Source organism: Lissotriton helveticus, chromosome 3_1, assembly GCF_964261635.1.
Source record: "Lissotriton helveticus chromosome 3_1, aLisHel1.1, whole genome shotgun sequence".
Classification (NCBI taxonomy): domain Eukaryota; kingdom Metazoa; phylum Chordata; class Amphibia; order Caudata; family Salamandridae; genus Lissotriton; species Lissotriton helveticus.
This window is the reverse complement of record NC_136061.1, coordinates 2054687162-2054707594: the sequence shown is the minus strand read 5'-3', so window position 1 is coordinate 2054707594 and position 20433 is coordinate 2054687162.

Sequence of the window (20433 nt, the reverse complement as noted above, 5' to 3'; positions counted from 1 at the left end):
TCACGGGCCGAAGTCAAGGCCACCTCTCTCTGAGACAAAAGAGCTCTTATTCTTGCCATGCCGTTGAAATGTGCTCCCAAGGTTGGTATTTGTGGCCAGATTGAAAACTCCCTATGTTCATGTGTGGGAGGAAATAGAACATTTCTGCAGCAAATAACCCGTTCACTTACTGTTACGATAAAAGGAATACTTTTAATTAACCCAGAACAATCTTCATTATTGAGCATCAAATAACTACCATTTTCCAACAACTTGAACGTGGGGATGATAGCAGGAACTGGCGTGCCTTGCAACACGCAAGCTATATTTGGTCGGTGTTTGTTGCATGAACCGTGTAACTGTATGTGCCTACACATTAGTGAATGATCTGGCGTCTCAGTGCATTCCTCTCCATTCAGATAAACTTCTTGATCATCTTTGAAAATCTGTATGTGTATGGAAGCGACCAGACCTCATGAAGAAAACCACTACCTAAAGGTTAATAACGACCTATTGGTATATATTTCATACAATTTGAAAACTTATATAAAGCAAAAGGCAGCGTTATTAAACCGTGGATAAGGCACTTTGCCAAAGCAGTCAACCTTTTGGATTTATACTGGAAATGTTAAAGGAAGAATTACGGAGTAGGGCCTGTAAATCTTTAATGGACAACGAGTAAAATTACTCCAACCATCATATTCCTGTAACTCCGGGATAGTAGGGGTGTTTAATTTTTTAGAAGTAGCCAATCCAAAGCATTTGGTCTGGGAAATTGTTTCATTCACAAACAACATATGATTTGGGATGAGACATGCACGGTGCAAAGCCTCAGTGCCTTGTACCTGCCAGGTTCGTGAACCCCAAACTGATGTAGATCCTGGATATCTTTACTCTGTGTTAAGTTAGCATGGGCTCATTACTGGTTTAAACGCCATTTTTCCTTTTTTGCAACTTCTGCACACGACACTTAGTTGTTGCTTTAGCTTTCAGCCTACCTGCGTCAAGATCTATGCCTGCTTCAAGCAGGCGCAGGGTTTTGATGTAGCTTTGTCCTATCTGATTGTAAATGCGGCACACCGTGGGTGGCAGAGCAGCGGTGCACGTTAACTGGTGCATCCCTGGGGATGTGCTAGTTAATATAAATCTGCCCCTTTACATTTAATTATGTGCAGGGGACACAGAGTCGGTGAGGTTTATCCAAGGTTAAGAAGAGATGAGTCCTGTTCAGTGAAAAATTGGAGATAGGCTTCACCTCCTCTGCTCCTCAGCATCGTTGGACATGGTTAAATAATAGCTGCAAAATGTTACTCTTGTTAAACAATTTTACTATTATAATCTCTGAGATTTGTCTCTTACTGTGCAACATCTCATTGTTGTTATCTTTCTTTAAAGATAAAGACAACATCAACATGAGCGACAATCAGCAATCAGTTGATTTCGACCTCATCATTGAACTCGTAATTGAAACATCAGTGGATGTTGATCCCTTGGATGATTTCAATCCTGAGGATGAAGAAGAACGTGATGAGGATGCAGATTTGTCAGAATTGTATGACATAGGATGGGAAGCTGACTTGCTTGAGCCTATGGAACTATAAACATTTATTTTATAAATTTATAATAAATAAAAAGTAAATATGTAAACCGTTTAATTTAAAAATGAAGACACCTTCAAAAACAGGTTATGTGTAGTGTCTTCAATAAAATATTAAAATATGGTCATAAAATTAGATCAGATTCATATATAAAACAGGACAGGTAAAATGAATATAAATTCCATTTCTTTTCTGCTATTTCTGTATTCTAAATTTGCCATGTACAAAAAATTCTTCTATGTAAAAATGTTAAGTAGTGTGTTAAGTTTTTGATGACTGTTATTAATTTACTGTTGGGTAATAGTGGTTAATAACATTTTTTATTATATTTTACCACAGATTCAACTGCAGATTATTTCAAGATTTTAGGATGCCAAGCAAAGAAAGAGTGAGAAAGGCTGCAAAACGTCAAAGACAGCAGGTGAATGAAAAAAAGCAGCAGTCCTCTAACAAAAAGATTTGTCAAGTCACCAAGAAAGCACCAGGTAAGAGTACAAAAACATTCATAAGAAATATCTCTAGTAAAAAAAATATTACTACAGAAAATGTTTCAGTCCAGAAAAGGAGAAGCAATTCAAACGGTAAGGAAAGGCCAATGAGAAATGTTACTGCTAGAGTAAGAGATAACTCTATGCATGAAAGTAGAAGGAAACAACAGTTTAGGGACATTCGTAAACGAATGTTCCGCAACAGGATAATTGGCAATTTGTTAAAAAATATTAAGAAAGGTCAACAGAAAGTGGTTTTTTATAAGAGAAAAAAAATAGTTGAGAAAGTTATTGATCAGGCATTTGAAATTAAACGTAAGTTATTTATTTTGACAATCAATAGAATTAGGAAGCTAAACAAGGCAATTTATGATTTCAAAAGAAATAGTAGATGGAAGAGAATAGTTAATCGTAGTAATTTTTGTGAAGTTTTTTCTGGAGAATGGATGCATAGTTCAAGCTCTGAGGCATTTTTTAATGAGGAGAGTTATTTCCAGGATAATGATTTGGTGCATGCAGTTGACACCAGTGGTCGAGCTTATGAAGTGAAAGATGGTTGTCCAGTTGAAAAAGAAAAACTTGTGACAACAGAGATAGAAGAGGTGTTAGGTAATGAGGTTTTAGGGAGACGTCCTAAGGGTCCTGTGTACACCTGGAAGTGTAGTAGTATTTGCAGTGTACGACAGGATTCCATCAATTTGCTTTGTGATTTTATACGGTCATTTAATAAGAAAAGTTTGAAGCAGAAAATGAAGTTGTTGCAAGAATTAGATCCTTGCAGAGTGAGAGAAGTGATAGGTTTGCATGGTCATTCACTGGCTTGTCTTTCCAGGAGAGTATGCCAGAGTGTTTTTCATCATTTCAGGATGCTAGCAGTGCATCATAATAAAGTGAGGAAATTAGTTAGAATGTTGTATTATGCTAAGAGTCCAGCAATTATGCTTAAACAATTATGCGCTGCTCTTTTGCATGGTTCTGAAATAGATGTGAAGAATATATGTGAAGAAATTGAGTTTTGTTACTTTGGAAGTAAAGAGGAGAATGTTGAAATTGACCAAGATGAAGAGAGTAATGTGGAAGATAGTGTACAGGTTTCCAGTACAGATAATTTCCAGAGGGAAATTGCGACGTTTGAGGTGAAATCAAGTGAGAGGCCAAATTTCACTTGTGTGTGTTGTCGACGCACTTATTATAAGAATCAGACTAAGTTAGTGGATTTATATGCAAAAAGTGAAAGGGAAAATAATAGTGAATGGAAGGATTTTACAACATACTTGATGGTAGAAAATTGTTTTGATTTGGGATTGGATCAACGTGTGTGTACTTATTGTTGTAACAAATTAAATCAAAACCAGATGCCTGCTAGAGCAGTTCATAATAATCTGGAATTGGTTGAGATTCCTTCTGAATTGAAGGATTTAAATACTTATGAATCTATTTTGATTCAAAGTATCCATCCCTTTCAGGCTATTGTAAGAATGGAGCCAAAGACAGGGAAATTGCCTCCATCAGATTTACAGAGAGGATTAAAGGGAAGAGTTGTTTATTAGCCTCTAGATTTGAAGAAAAACATTAACACAATTGGAGTAGCAAAAGTGGAAGAGGAACCTCTTGTTATCTTAGTTAATGGGGTTCCGACAAAGAATAAGAAAATATGGCAAGATTTAGTAGATGTTAGGAAAGTCAAAAGGGCAACATTGTTATTGAAAAAATATAATAAATACTATAAAAATGTATATGTTGCAGATGAGGAAGTAAGTGAGGAAGAGGATAGCGATTTGTGTGCTGGTCAAATTGAGAAAGTAGAACCCTGTACTAGTGAAGAAATATATGAACATTATAGTGTTCATCCTTTGCATTCCAAGGAAGTCATGGGGAATGCTATTGAGTTGTTTCAAATGAAACAAGCGAAAGGGAGTCCCATTAGTGTTTGGGAGGAAAGTTTGGAAGCTCGGTGTTTCCCACAGCTTTTTCCAACAGGTCAGTGAGGAAGATATGATGAGCGACCTCATCAAATTCCTGCTTCTGAATACCGGACTTTGCGATTGTATGCAGGAGATCCTAGGTTTCGACAATGCATTCCTTATTTGTTTCATCTCCTGTTTGAAAGCGATATGTCTGGACTGTCATATGCAGTGAACCACATCTTGAAAAGTGGTATACACATGCAAAACATCTCGCCAAGTGACTTTATGGATAAAGTCAATGTCCAAGACAGTATTTTGGATTCTCACCTGATTAATCTCATGGCGTGTCAGCGTGGTACTAATGAGTACTGGTACCGTCGTCATGGTGATTTAAAATGTATGCTGAGGAACTTAGGAACTCCCACATGGTTCCTCACTTTGAGCTGTGCTGAGTATGGCTGGGAAGACTTACTTGAATTTCTACGAGAGGCAAATGCTAACGTAGAAAACATCGAATTCAAGACACCCGGAGAACTGTGCTCTTTGGATCCAGTCAATGTATGTAGGTACTTCAATCATAGATTTGAAGGTATGATGTCTTTCATCATGAATAAGAAGAATCCACCTCTTGGAGAGGTGTTGGATTTCTTCTGGAGGAAGGAGTACCAAGCAAGAGGTGCTCCTCATATACATATGTTGCTGTGGATCAAGGATGCACCTAAATTTGGAACGGATGCAGAAGACTCAGTGATGAGTTTCATAGAACAGTATTCTACGTGTGCTGTTCCAAACGCAAAGGAGAAAAAAAGCCTAAGAGAAAAAGTTCTACGTTTCCAAAGCCATTGATGTGGAAAGTACTGTCGTCGTAAATTCCGGAACAAAGACAAGTTCTACACCAAATGTCGTTTCGGCTTTCCACGACCGGTGATTTCTAAAGGAAGAGTGAACAGTTTGATGTCTTCGCTGCGACATAATGTGATGAAGAAATCACCTAAAAACACATACAATTTGAAGAGGAACGAAGAGTCTAAGTACATCAACGACTACAACCCGGTAATTTTGTCCATGTGGAATGCTAACATGGATATACAGTTTGTGGCTGATAACTGTATGGCTGTGGCTCGGTATGTGACATCTTACATCACCAAAAAAGAGAAGACAGAATTGAAGGATATGTGGGAGGACATTTCCCATGAAAAGAGCCTCAGCAAGAAGTTGTACAGTTTCAGTCTGAAGATGTTGTCGCATCGAGAAATCGGAGCTTACGAATGTTCTGACCGGTTGTCTTCAGCAAGTCTCTATGCCAAGTCCAGGAGTATCGTTTGGGCGAGTGTTGGTCTTGCTGCAACGCGTAATCGAGTTCTGAAACCTGTGCGGGAAATTGAGTATTTGGCGGAAAAGGAGCCAAACAGTACCGACATTTTGAAGAGCAACATGTTGGATACATATTATCCAAATCGAAGCAGTCACCTCGAGAATGTTTGTCTGTATGAGGTTCTGCAAAATTACATATTCAAGAGGAACATCAAAGAAGATACTGAGAAAGGAGTGTATGCTGTAATAGGAAGTGAGGGATATCTGGTCAAGCAAAGAAAATGCCACTTGATAAACCATCGAAAATTGAGTGGCGAATCTCCTGAAAAAAAGGAGTTTTTCTATTTAGCACTTTTGCAACTTTTTAAGCCTTGGCGTACAGAAGAGGAACTGCTTGGAGATTTCCTTTGTTACGAAGACTCATTCAATGCTGCCAAGGAGACCATAGAATGTCCTGCTTTTCCCAAATATGTAGAAATGTTGAATGTGGAAATTGAGCAGGAAGCAACGATTGAAGCCGAGATTGCCAGAGACAGTTCTCAGGACAGTCAGAGTTCTGCTTCATTGAGTCAGGATCCACTAGGAGGACCTCTTATCGAAAATGAAGCTGCCACTGCTATGAATGAAGTGGAAAGAGCCATGGCACATGCTCAGGAGGATGCGGTTAACTTAGAAGAGTTGGAAAGACAACTCAACGTTGAGCAGAGGAAAATATATGACGAGATTACCATGCAAATTGATCATGGATTAAGTCATGACAAGAAAGAGTGCTCATGTACGTCGTTGAAGCCTGTCCGACTGTACGTGAGTGGAGAAGCGGGAACTGGAAAAAGTTTCCTTATTAAAGCAATTTCATGTTATTTGCAGGAAAGGACAGAGTCATCGCTGTCTTGTGTTGTCACCGCTCCAACTGGACTGGCAGCACATAACATTAAAGGGATTACTTTACATCGTTTACTGATGCTGCCAGTGGAGCATGACAACAAATTAGAATATCACAAGCTATCTGGAGATGCTTGTTTTGAAGTTTCAAGAGTCTTGAGGAAAATGAAACTTCTTATCATTGACGAAGTAAGCATGGTTTCCAATGTCATGCTTGCCTTTGTGCATTTGAGAATGCAAAAAGTTCTCAAAACAGAGTATGATGTGTTATTTGGTGGCAAACACATCATTGTTTTCGGAGATCTTCTGCAGCTGACACCAGTGAAAGGGCAACCTGTGTTCAAAATGCTCACGCATGAAGATACCAGGAAGTGCTTAGGGAGCATTGGCAACGTCAATATATGGTTAAACTTCAATTATGCTGAACTGCATGAAAATATGCGTCAGGCAAAGGATGAAGTTTACAAGACTATTCTACAAGATGTTAGAATTGGAAAAGTGACCGAGCATGGGAAAGAAGCTTTACATGCACGATTACTGACAAATTTATATCCAGACGAAGATGTTGTGCCTGAGAATATTTTTCAGAAAGTTACTGAGAAAAAATATGGAATATGTTTGATGCCAACTCTTGCAGAATGTGCCAAATTCAACAACAACATGTTGCATTTAGAAAAGCAAGAGATTGTGAAACTGGAAGCTATTGACAGAGTAGAGCATATGGGATCAACAATTATTTTGTCTGAGAATCTGAAAACAAAATTGGATTCATTAGAGAAGAGTATATCTAAAACTGCGGGTTTTGAAAAGACTCTGAATGTGTGCTTTAACTGCCGTATAATTTTAAGAAGGAATTTACATGTTGAAAGAGGTCTGGTAAATGGATCAATGGGTAATGTTGTTGATTTTGTGAAATACAGAAATAGAGATGGAATTGAATTTTTAAAAATTAAATTTGATGGCATTGAGGAAGTACAGCTAATTGGTCGTTTTTCTGCTAGATTTTTGCTTGTAAAAGACTTATATGTTCGTCGTCAGCAGTTTCCTGTTTGCTTGGCATATGCGGTGACAATCCATAAATCGCAAGGTTTAAGTGTAGACTGTGCATTGGTGAATATTGGCAGTTCTGTGTTCAAGGAGGGTATGGCATATGTGGCATTGTCACGAGTTAGAACTTTATCGGGATTGTACTTGATTGAGTGTGATGTCACAAACATTTGTGCGGATCTAGATTGTGTTAAGGAATACAATAGGTTAAGAAGAGAGTATGGGCCACATTTGCCTCAGTATCCTTTGTTTGAGAAACGTGTGGTAGGCCGGAAACGAAGAAATGTGACCAATACTGGGGAGGTTGTAGCAAAAAGACAAAAAGTTGATGAACCTGAAATTATAAGCAGAAACAAAAAGGATTCTGTTGAAGATGTTGTTGGTTTTCAATTTGAAAACAGTTCTGGTGTCAACTGCTATGCTAATGTAGTGGTTAATGTTTTGTTTTCTCTAGAAAATGTAAAAGAAGAGATTGTGGTCAATTCTGATCAAAGATTTTGCAGTTTGTTAAATTCGGTGTTAGAGAAATGTAGCACTGATAGAACAAACATAGAAAGTGTGTCTGAAATTCGAAATCTGTTAGACAGATGTTCATGCCAAACACAATTCTCTCAAAATAGTCAGCAAGATTGTCAGGAGTTTTTAATGTATATGCTTGATGTATTGCATGATGAAGGTGTAGATGTAGATCACCTGTTTGGGCTTTCTTATCAATGGCAGCATGACTGCGAGAACTGTAGGGTATCAAGTACTACTAGTGTAGACTCAGAAACATTTATATATTTAACTTTGCCAGACAGTAAATCAGTCTCTTTTAATAAGCTAGTAAAAGCAGCTGATCACAACATGGAGTGTAGCCAATGTAAATCTGAAATGATGTCCACATTATTTATACGAACATATGGCCAGTATGTCATTTTAATGTTCCAACGATGTAGGCCTGATGGAACAAAATTGACAACTTTAATTAAAAATGTTGTGGCTTCACAGTTGTCAATATCAGGAAGGACTTTTGTAACTGTAGCAATTATATATCATGATGGTCCTTCAATAACATCAGGACATTATACAGCTTATTTAAAGTGTAGAAATGGCTGGTCATTCTGCAATGATTCTGTTTTAATTTTCAAAAAAAAATTGCCGTATGACCTTAAAAACTCTTACCTGGTGTTTTTAAAACCAAAATTTTAGGGAAAGACTCTCGGGATGTGCTCTGAGGAATTTCAAGAAGTTCTAATGGCTCCTACACGATTTGGCCTTGAGGATAAGTGTAGTATAGAGACATAACTTCTTACCATAACACTGGACGTCATGGAGAAATACGTGCACTTTGAATGAGTTCAGAAAAACTGTTTCTTTTTATAAGCTAATTGAAGCAGCCAATCAAAACATGGAGTAGAGGGAATGTAAGTCTGCAATGCTGTCTACTGTTTTACATTGCTTTGTGATTAAAAGTGATGTAGAGAATTAAATAATTGTACTAGTCATAAAGGTAGTGTAAGTCTGCTTCATAGTAAGCAGTATCAGTGTGATAGGAAATGTAGAACATGATTGAGCAAGAAGGGGAAGATATTACTAGTCCAGGATTGTGAAAATGATCTTCAACATTTTAATTGTGAAAGTTGCGGAAATACAACATGACGGGATTGGTTTAAAAGAATTCTAAGAGTTATAAATGGCTCAGACACGATTTGGCCTTGTGGAAACGTGTGGTAGAGAGCGAGAAGTCATTTATTGTATGTAACATGTTTTTGAAAACGATGGAGGTTTTCTTTCAGAAAGTGGCGGGTTGAAAGTAATAACAGCACAACAGAGTGTAAGCTGTTCATAGGACATCCTTGGCCGTCATGGAAAGTAAGTTAACTTTAAGGAGTTCTGAATTCTGATTTGTTATGTTGTATGGGTTTTTTAAACACAATCATTTTGATTGTGTTTTTTTTTCCCCGCTGTTATATGATGAATACCTTCAAGTCACTGTTTTAGTGAAATTTGATACATTCTGAGAACAGCAAAAATAAACCATTTAACATGTATAATTAATTCTGTTCTGTTTGCATTTATGATGTACATGTAGAACTGTGTAGGAGGCATGGAGAAGGTGAGGCTTCTGTAAGTGTCAAAGTTGTTGCATACAGTGCTCATATTCTACGTAGTCTTTTATATTTCATTACTTTCACTGTTTCTGACTGATCTAAAAATTTTTTTTTAAAAAGAACAGTAAGTAAAAGGGAAGGAAACAGACAGTTATGTTAAAAGAAACACAGCTATAGGGAATAAACTAGGGATACTGTTACCCGCAATCCTCTGCTGATGATGTCATTGAGCATGTCATGAATGATGTAATATGTGACATCATCAGCAGTGGATTACGGGTAATAGTATCTCTAGTTTACTCCCCTATAGCTGTCTTTCTTTTAACATAACTGTCTGTTTCCTTCCCTTATACTTACTGTTCTTTTTTTTAAAAAAATTTTTTGGGTTTGCTTCCGGTTCGCGTACCGGGGTGCGAACTGGGAAGCGAACTAAGAGAAATAGAGGTTGGCACAGTTCCAAATATTGTACCAATTTTTTAATAACGAGGAGGTAGTTCTGAAAAGAACTTTTTTTTTAATTGTTTTTGTTGTTTTATATTTTTTTTATTATTTTTCTGAACATTTTTTTACTTTTTTTGAATTTTTCTGAACAGTTTTATATTTTTTTTTTTTTTTTTCGGAGGGGGCAACGAAAACGATTCATTGTAAAGGGCTCATCAGGAGCAACAAAACAAAAAAAAAGAATTTATTATTTGGGGCGTTTCGTACAAACTTGCATATGATAGTCAATAGCTCTGTTGATCAGAGTGATGCTTCTTTCTCCGTAGCAAATGAATCCACTGCAATGTACGCAGACTTGTTTTACTTCACGAAATCTTGTTTGTATATTTGGCACCATCTCCCTGCCCTCTGGTCCAGTTACTTCCGGTACAACAGATCTTCTGGCCATAATAGGGAGATTATCTAGGTCGTTACGAAACTGTGCAGCACTGTAGTTGTTAGGATGCCACCTAGTCATATGGCGATGCATTGTGTAGTTTCCGAAACTGTATTTTTTGTCGGTCCCTCTGGACAGTCTATCTTGACATATAAGGCAAGTTACGTATCTTGCATTTACTTTTTTCTGACCTTTGGGAATTTTAAAAAATTGCCAAATGAAGTTTTCTTTCCGGTGAGACGTCCTGGGCTCCTCAGGCAAAAAGTGCCTCTCTTCGTGCTCGTCGTCCTGTTCCTCTTCTTCCTCTTCTGGCTGAATTATAACTTGAGCAGGTGGTCCACTCTTCCTTGGATGTGGTGGAGGTGGTGGGGAAGCACCAGCTGAAGCTACTAAAGAAGCCATTGCTCACTGGTAACAAAGGGTCTTTCTCTCACAATGATGAAAGTCAGAGTGAGGAAAGAAGGAGGGATTTTTATCATTTGGGAAAAACAATAGTTCTCAACCAATGAAAAGTGTTCATTTTATATTATATGACCTAGTCTTACATCATTAGGAAACCAAAAGTGAAATGAACCAATGAAAAGTGTTATTACCAAGTCACATGACCTGCTGTGTTTACGTTACGCGCTTTGCAGGGCCTCCCGGTTTGCTTCCAGAAACCTGTGCTTTGCGACTCGGTAAGCGTACCAGTTCGCTAACGTAGCACGTCATATGACGTATCACGCGACAACGCGAAACGTCATGCGGACGGGAGGCGTGATGATGTTGTTTTCTAACGCGGCAGTTGCGGTAAAGAAACGTTTACCGGCTCGCGGTCTATTTCGCGGCATCAAGGTCAGCTAACGGGAAGCTTCCCGATTCGCGAAGCGGGAACGAAGAAAAAAAAATATTTAAAAAAAAAGTTATTAATAAACATATAAAATATATTTTTGGATTTAAAGAAGAATACATTTTACAGCTACAGATATTAGCTGTTAAAAAACCAATGAAATTCACTGAAAAAACCATAGGTTATAGACCATATATAGTTAGGAATTAGCATTTACAAAACCTTGAAAATTCACTGAAACAACCATAGGTTATAGACCATATATAGTTAGGAATTAGCATTTAGAAAACCTTATTTTACTCATACAAAACCATTGAAATTCCATATATAGTTAGTTGCACTAACTATATATCGCGCACCCGCAATCCACTGCTGATGATGTCACATATTACATCATTCATGACATGGTCAGTGACATCACTGATGACATCACTGATGACATCTCAAATGACATCACTGATGACATCACTGATGACATCTCAAATGACATCACTGATAACATCTCAAATGACATCACTGATGACATCTCAAATGACATCACTGATGACATCACTGATGACATCTCATTTGACATCAATGACCACATCACTGATGATATCATTCATGTGACAATACAATGCATCTCCTCACACTTTAATATAACCTCTGTTACACCCAGTGTTAAATACAGAGTATAATTTTTGAAACCATTGACACACCGATACTAGTTACTACATACGCACTCAGTGATTCCTATGTTTACACACACATTCACTCATTTACCCATACAATCATTCATACATACAATCACTCATCTTTACAACACTATCATATGCACTCATACACCTATACAGACTCTCACACTCTGTCACTCATCCATGGAGTTACTCACACACCTAGTCAGTCCTGTAAATAATCAATCACACTTCCATTTTCTAATCTATACAGTTAAACATAGAGCACCTTACATTTTGAAACATATACTAACACATACTTACTCTCTTATACAATCATTGATACAAGTACACATTGATCTGCACAGAGTCACACACCTCCCAGCCAGCCACACACACACTCAGTCTCCCATACAAATACTTGGGCAATCAATCAATAACCCATATAGTTACTCATATAGCTACTGACCAACACATGCAGCAGTTTACAGAACAACAGACATAATGATGCACAAATTAAGACAGTTTAGTCACTAACCCATGCACTCAGTGAGACACATTTAATCACTCACTCATACAGTCAGTCACTCACCTAATAAATCCTTCATCCAGACACTTCTACATCTACTCATTCTTCAATATGTAAAACATATTTAAACTTTTCAGAAACACACAGTCACTGGATGATGTCATCAGTGATGTCATTTGAGATGTCATCAGTGATGTCACTGACCATGTCATGACACCCAATTAGTCAAGGAAACGGACATACAGCAAAAAGGTGGTGCCACCGCCTTCAAACCTACGTCAACCTTCATGCCTACTATGGGATCCGATGCTATCGATACTTTTTCGGAGGCAGTGATTCAGGATCTGAGGAAAATGAGAGGGACATTGAAATATAAACAAGTGACACAAAATAATTTTTCAAATAAACATCACATGGCATTGAAAAAATTATGTGAGGACTCTTCCTTGGTTTGCAAACCCTCCGACAAGGGGGGGAACATTGTTTTGCTTACTAAGACTCAATATGAGAGGGAGGCGTTACGACAACTAAACGATCCTAATACATATATAAGGGTCACTGAAGCCACATATAATAATAGCTTTCAGACATACCATAAAATGATTCTTAAATGGTACAACAAAGACATGCTTAACTGTGATGAACATCTCTTTCTCCGATGCCTGAATCCGGTAACTCCAACATTTTATTTCCTACCCAAGGTACATAAAGATTTAATGAACCCTCCGGGAAGACCAATTGTTGCCTCTATAGGCAGTTTAACAGAACATTTATCCATGTACATAGATTCCTTTCTTTCTCCGTTGGTAACAAATTTGAAGTCCTACCTAAAAGACACGAAACACTTTTTAAATTGTATAGATCAATTTGAATGGCATGATGGATATACTATGTTGGTCATAGATATTACAGGACTATATACTTGTATTGGACACGAAGCTGGATTATCAGCAATTGCTTGGTTTCTTGAAACGAACACAACAAAATGCTGGTTGAATTTATGCAATTTTGCCTAGATAATAACATTTTTCTTTTTGGTAAGGAATTGTTCAGACAGCTGACAGGCGTGGCGATGGGCACCTGCTCCGCCCCCAGTTTCGCGAATCTTTTCGTGGGATGGTGGGAGGAGCAGGTTGCTTGGTCACCGAACAACAAGAAATGGAACGATGTCATAAAAGGATGGCATCGTTACATTGACGACCTTTTTATTATTATAGAGGGGTCGGTAGCAATGGCCGAAGAGTACATTGAAGTACTGAATCGCAATGCATGTAACCTGAAATTTACGGGTGAAGTGAGTCAGACTGAGGTAAATTACCTGGATTTGACTATATTCATCAAGAATGGTCATTTACAAACAAAGCTGTTCCGAAAAGCTACTGCTGGAAATTCCACCCTATATGCTTCCAGCAGTCATCCTACCAGCTTGGTAAATAGCATACCGTATGGCGAGTTACTTCGCATCAAAAGAAATAACACTGATGATGAAGAATTCTTAAAAGCGGCAGACAACTGTATACAGAGGTTCAAGGCTAGAGGATATAAAAATGGGATCCTAAGACAGGCTTTAAACAAGGTCAAGAAATTAGACAGAAAGACACTGTTAACTAAAAAACAGGCAAAATCAAAAGGTGGTGAATTCAGACTCATTACCACTTATTCCAGCAATGCTTCAGATCTAAAACGCATTATGCGGAAGCACTGGAATATACTAATGACCGACAATATTATGAAAAACGATTTACCTCCACATCCATTGGTAACTTTTAGAAAAGCTAGGGCTTTAAAAGATTACCTGGTACACAGTCACCATAAAGAACAGAAATCCAATCCAAAAACAGAACCCTTGAAAGGCTTCTTTCCTTGTGGGCGCTGTAAAGCGTGCAAGGGGAGTAAGCGAACCCTACAATATACTGTTCCGGGGATGCGAAAACCCAGAAAGATATTGAAGTTTCTAACCTGTACCACACCATATGTGGTGTACTGTCTGACATGTCCTTGTGGCAGAAGGTATGTCGGCAGTACCACCAATCCAGTTAAATTGCGGATTTTGGAGCATCAGAGGGTGATTCAAAATGCAGACCCCAGTTATCCGGTAGCCAGACATTTTGACTTAGAACATGCTCGTAACAGGGATCTGTTATCATATTTTTGTCTGGATGCTGTTCCGCCAAATGAGAGAGGGGGAGACAGGTTACAAAAATTACGGCGACTTGAGTCGCGATATATAAATGATCTTCAAACGAAGATACCGATGGGATTAAATATACATGAAGATTTGGGGGTTCATTTGATATGACTGTAGATGTAATATGGTTCTGTGATTATATAAACTAAGATATTCTGTAATGAATTGGAAACATGACAAAAATATGAAATGTTGTTTGTATATAATATATTGGCATGGACACAAAAGTTGGGACACGCCCATCCAGGGCGAAAATAGTAGATGAAAGCAAATTAATGGCCAAGTATAAGCAAGATGATCATTTGGGACCCATCTAGGGTTTAATAACGGGCTATGAATACATAGGAAATGACACGATATAACGTGCTGCATGCAGCTTCATGTATTTACCATTCCAAGATGGCGACTATTTGCTTTGATTATCGTAATTGAGTCCGTCCTTTCTGTCCATAAGTCACGTGATTGTTTCTTTTAAATGAATGTTGTTTGTGGCAACTAAGTGATAACTGAAGAAGGCCGAGTGCCGAAAGCGCGTTCTTGTTGAATAAATCTTGTGCATTACCCCTTGAGTGCTGCTATCTCTTTTTCCGCGTGATAGCGGTTGGGACCCCTTTTGAGCAGATATTACATGTCGGGCACACCCCCGACAAGCAAGCACCACCCACGAGTGCGGCAGGCAGGTGTACACGGAGCAGGAATATATATATATATATATATATATATATATATATATATTCACTGAAAAAACCATAGGTTATAGACCATATATAGTTAGGAATTAGCATTTAAAAAACCTTATTTTACTCACACAAAACCATTGAAATTCCATATATAGTTAGTTGCACTAACTATATATCGCGCACCCGCAATCCACTGCTGATGATGTCACATATTACATCATTCATGACATGGTCAGTGACATCACTGATGACATCACTGATGACATCTCAAATGACATCACTGATGACATCATCCAGTGACTGTGTGTTTCTGAAAAGTTTAAATATGTTTTACATATTGAAGAATGAGTAGATGTAGAAGTGTCTGGATGAAGGATTTAGTAGGTGCGTGACTGACTGTATGAGTGAGTGATTAAATGTGTCTCACTGAGTGCATGGGTTAGTGACTAAACTGTCTTAATTTGTGCATCATTATGTCTGTTGTTCTGTAAACTGCTGCATGTGTTGGTCAGTAGCTATATGAGTAACTATATGGGTTATTGATTGATTGCCCAAGTATTTGTATGGGAGACTGAGTGTGTTTGTGGCTGGCTGGGAGGTGTGTGACTCTGTGCAGATCAATGTGTACTTGTATCAATGATTATATAAGAGAGTAAGTATGTGTTAGTATATGTTTCAAAATGTAAGGTGCTCTATGTTTAACTGTATAGATTAGAAAATGGAAGTGTGATTGATTATTTACAGGACTGACTAGGTGTGTGAGTAACTCCATGGATGAGTGACAGAGTGTGAGAGTCTGTATAGGTGTATGAGTGCATATGATAGTGTTGTAAAGATGAGTGATTGTATGTATGAATGATTGTATGGGTAAATGAGTGAATGTTGGTGTAAACATAGGAATCACTGAGTGCGTATGTAGTAACTAGTATTGGTGTGTCAATGGTTTCAAAAATTATACTCTGTATTTAACACTGGGTGTAACAGAGGTTATATTAAAGTGTGAGGAGATGCATTGTATTGTCACATGAATGATATCATCAGTGATGTGGTCATTGATGTCAAATGAGATGTCATCAGTGATGTCATCAGTGATGTCATTTGAGATGTCATCAGTGATGTCATTTGAGATGTCATCAGTGATGTCATCAGTGATGTCACTGACCATGTCATGAATGATGTAATATGTGACATCATCAGCAGTGGATTGCGGGTGCGCGATATATAGTTAGTGCAACTAACTATATATGGAATTTCAATGGTTTTGTGTGAGTAAAATAAGGTTTTTTATATGCTAATTCCTAACTATATATGGTCTATAACCTATGTTTTTTTCAGTGAATTTTCAAGGTTTTGTAAATGCTAATTCCTAACTATATATGGTCTATAACCTATGGTTTTTTCAGTGAATTTCAATGGTTTTTTAATAGCAAATATCATAAGCTGTCGAATGTCAAGTACGTGGTAAGTGAAAACATTTTCGTGTTTATGCACACTGATCTGCTTTGAATGGTGCCCCCCCCCCTCATTTCTATTGGGAGTACTCTCTCTTTGCACATAGTGAAGGGTAGTTAACGCAGGCCTTTGCCCCCGTTGTAATACGTCGTGCCTGCTTCTCTCTCCATTTGATTGATTGTTATCCAAGTATTTACTGTTTTAGAATTGGTTCTCTTTGGTTCATTCTCTATTTACAAACAAACACAGAGTCGCAATACTCTGTTTAGTCTTTGCAGATAACGAAAAATCGTGTAAAAAAAAAAGAAAAGGAATCGAGCAAAATCAGTAGGCCACTAATGGGATCTCTTTTTGACCTCGCTAAAATAGAAACATTAGGAACAACCCCTCATGACAAATACAAAACTAGTGAGATGAACTGAACTCCACACAATGATGGCTGCAAAACAGCTCGGCTCCGCCACCCACCCCGCCCAAAATAACGATAAAGAGCGGCTGCCATGATTGGTTGCGGAATGGCCACGACGGAGCTACGAAATGGTGCTGCTCTCATGCTAACCCCAGCTTCAGTCTGAAACATCCAGAAACACTGTAGACTACCAATTCGATCAGTTCCGGTAGCGCCCCAATGTAACCCGGTAGAGAAGAACTAGCCCTCCCCTCTTTGACTGATGGTTCTTGTTGCCTGTCCCTTCTGTTGTCATTTAACAGAACTATTTAGCCTGCTGAAAGGGGTTGTGTTCCGACCGCTGGTTGGTGGAGACATTTTGACTATATTCTGGACCTGCGTTGTCGCGTAATGCGTCATATGACGCGCCGCGTTAGCGCATCCGGAAGTCATCCGGGGCGCGCAGCGCGTAACGTAAGCATAACAAGTCATGTGACTTGTTAATAAAACTTTTCATTGGTTCATTTTACTTTTCTTATTCTAATGATGAAAGGCTTGGTCATATGACCTAAAAATTACGCTTTTTATTACTTCCGAACATTATTTTTTCTTAAATATATGTTATAATGTTCCAGGCTAATGTACTTTCCCGGAAAATTTACAACTGTCCTGCAAGTAAAATATATTCTTTTTTCGAGAAAAAGAGCGTTTCTTCGTCCCATGACGGAGCCGTTGAGCAAAAGAGGGTCGACCTGCTGTCTTAGTCGCCGATACGCCTGAATATGAGATTCTTATCGATCACTTTATGTTGCAGGAGTAGAAAACACAACAGCCCTTGACCATTTATCTTCACTGCGTTCCTTCGTATTATACCTTTTACCCTTCATGTAATTGGTCTGCTTTATTTCACTTGCTTTTTAATGATTCTAAAACAGTGACTATTATTAAAAACTTTACCAATGTATATACTACTACCATGTTTTCTTTTAAAAACCTTTATTGTGAAAATTTCATTATACAAATACGAGCCTATAACCACGTGGGCCGGCCACGGAGCAAACTGTAATCGTATATGATGAGTAGACATTTACACTGTAGAGGAACGTAACGGGCGGGCCATTAGGTAAGTAAGTAAGTAAGTAAAGGGGGTTTTGTCATGCGCAAACTTAGCCCAGTGGGCGTCAAGGCGCCTAATTCCAAATCCAGCTCATAGCAGATAACCCTGCAGCTCAACCTGTGTAGGCTCTAGAGAAGCACCACGTTTTTAAGGCCTTTTTGAAGAGCGATAGAGAAGGTGAGGTCTTCAACTCCATCGGCAGGATGTTCCAGAGCTGTGGCGCAACGACGGAGAAGGCCCTGGCTCCCCATCTGGTGAGCTTAAAACGGGGGACAACAAGTTGAAGTAAACCCGAAGAACGCAAACAACGAGTAGGGTGATAACGGGTAAGCAGGGAGCTGATAGCGCCATTAGATCCATCCTCGAGAGCTCTATAGGTCAGGCACAGAATTTTAAAATATATTCTGTGCTGAATAGGCAGCCAATGAAGATCTCTCCTCGCAGCAGTAGCAGAAGAGGACCTAGGAAGATCCAAGACAAAGCGTGCAGCAGCATTCTGCACGATTTGCAGTCGATGTATGAGGCCCTTGTTGGATTCCATGTAGAGCGAGTTACAATAGTCTAGTCTGGACCCAACAAGGGCGACTGCAATCTGCTTGCGTGCTTGAAGAGACAAATAGCTGCGAATTCTATTGAGCATCCTGATCACACCCCAGCAGGTCGAAACAGTCCGATTCACCTGTAGGGACATCGAGAGTGAAGTATCGAACACCACACCCAGATTTCTGGCAGATTGCGAGGGAGTGGGGCAGGTGCCAAGCGAGGAGGGCCACCATTCACTCGACCAGATATCATGGTCCTTCCCAAAGACCAAGACCTCAGTCTTGTCGCCATTTAGCTTCAGCGAGTTGACAACCATCCAATCTGCAACATGTTGCATACAGGACCTGAAGCTAGAGGCAGATGTTATGACAGAGGACTGAGTGAGTGAAACCATGATCTGGGTGTCATCGGCGTATGATACCACCTCCATCCCCTGCGATCTTACAAGCCTAGCAAGGGGGGCCACGTAGATGTTAAACAGGGTCGGACTTAATGCCGACCCCTGTGGCACCCCACATTGCAAAGACTTTGCTGGGGAGAGGTGGTTGCCGAGCATCACTCTCTGTTCCCTATCAAGGAGAAAGGAGTTGAGGAGACTCAGGGCCGAGCCAGTGACACCTGCCTCCCTAAGCCGAGATGTTAAAATGGCAGGGGACAGAGTGTCAAATGCGGCCGTGAGGTCCAATAGCACAAGAATGGTGGTTTGTCCAGCGTCAACCTTGCGTCGGATGTTATCGACTACAAAGGTGAGAGCAGATTCTGTGCTGTGCTGTTTTCGGAAACCATGCTGGGTGATATCAAGATACTCCGAGACTTCAAGGAAGGAAGATAAGTGGCGGTTCAGGTGTGCTTCTAAAATTTTAGCCGGTGCAGGGAGCAGAGAAATGGGTTGCAAGAACTAAGGTGTCTAACAGTTACGGAATCGGTGGACGTACATTTTATAATTAAAATACGACAGGGCCAGTTACAATAAAATTATCTAGATATACATTTGCGGGCAAGTACCATGGGTGACGTTAATTCGAACTTTCAATAGTACAGTAATCAATAACACATCAGAACTTAATATCAATAGGGATGTCGAAATATTCAATCAATTCTCGTCCCCGCCCGCCATGTGCTTCAAAACTGCATACGTATCTCGTGATTTCAAGGTTCTGCAACCAGTACACAACAAGGAGTTACGAGTCCCATTTATTCCGGCGCCATTTTGGGCGAGGATGGGCAGGTCCAGGATATAGCCAAAATGTCTCTACCAACCATCGACTATGATGATGTTCATATGCTGTATTTATTAGAGTAACACTCATCTGTCCACATGAAATTAATTTGCCACAATCTAAACATGTCATTTTAATCTTTCCAAAGTTCTTCTAAATATTTGGGACCGTTTCCCTTGCCTCTGATGCTGTCAGTGCCACTTCTTTGATGAATGTACTAGCAGGTCAGGGGTTCTCCTCCAAATCTCTCTTTTATGCAGCACTATAATTAATTGGTGCCACCTCTCCATATGACGATGCATGGTATAGTTACCATAACTATATATTTTTTTCGGTTACTCTGGAGAGTTAATCGTGGCAGATGAAGCGTGTAACGTACCGGTCATTTACCTTTTTTGCATGTACAGGAAAGGAAAAGAAAATCGAGCGTCCGAGTTCTAAGGTGTCCCAGGGCCATTTTAGTGGACCAGGCCCAAATCCAAAGAACAGGCCGCCATTTTGAGAGTCCTGTTGCAGCCGCCTGTTGCTGTAGCATCAAGAGCAGCCGAAACTCAGCTGAATGGCAACTGAAACGGTAAAGGGGCGCCCCACTACAGCAGACGAGCCTCCACCTAGGAAGGCCCGTTCACGCCGCCTCCCCCCCCCCCTT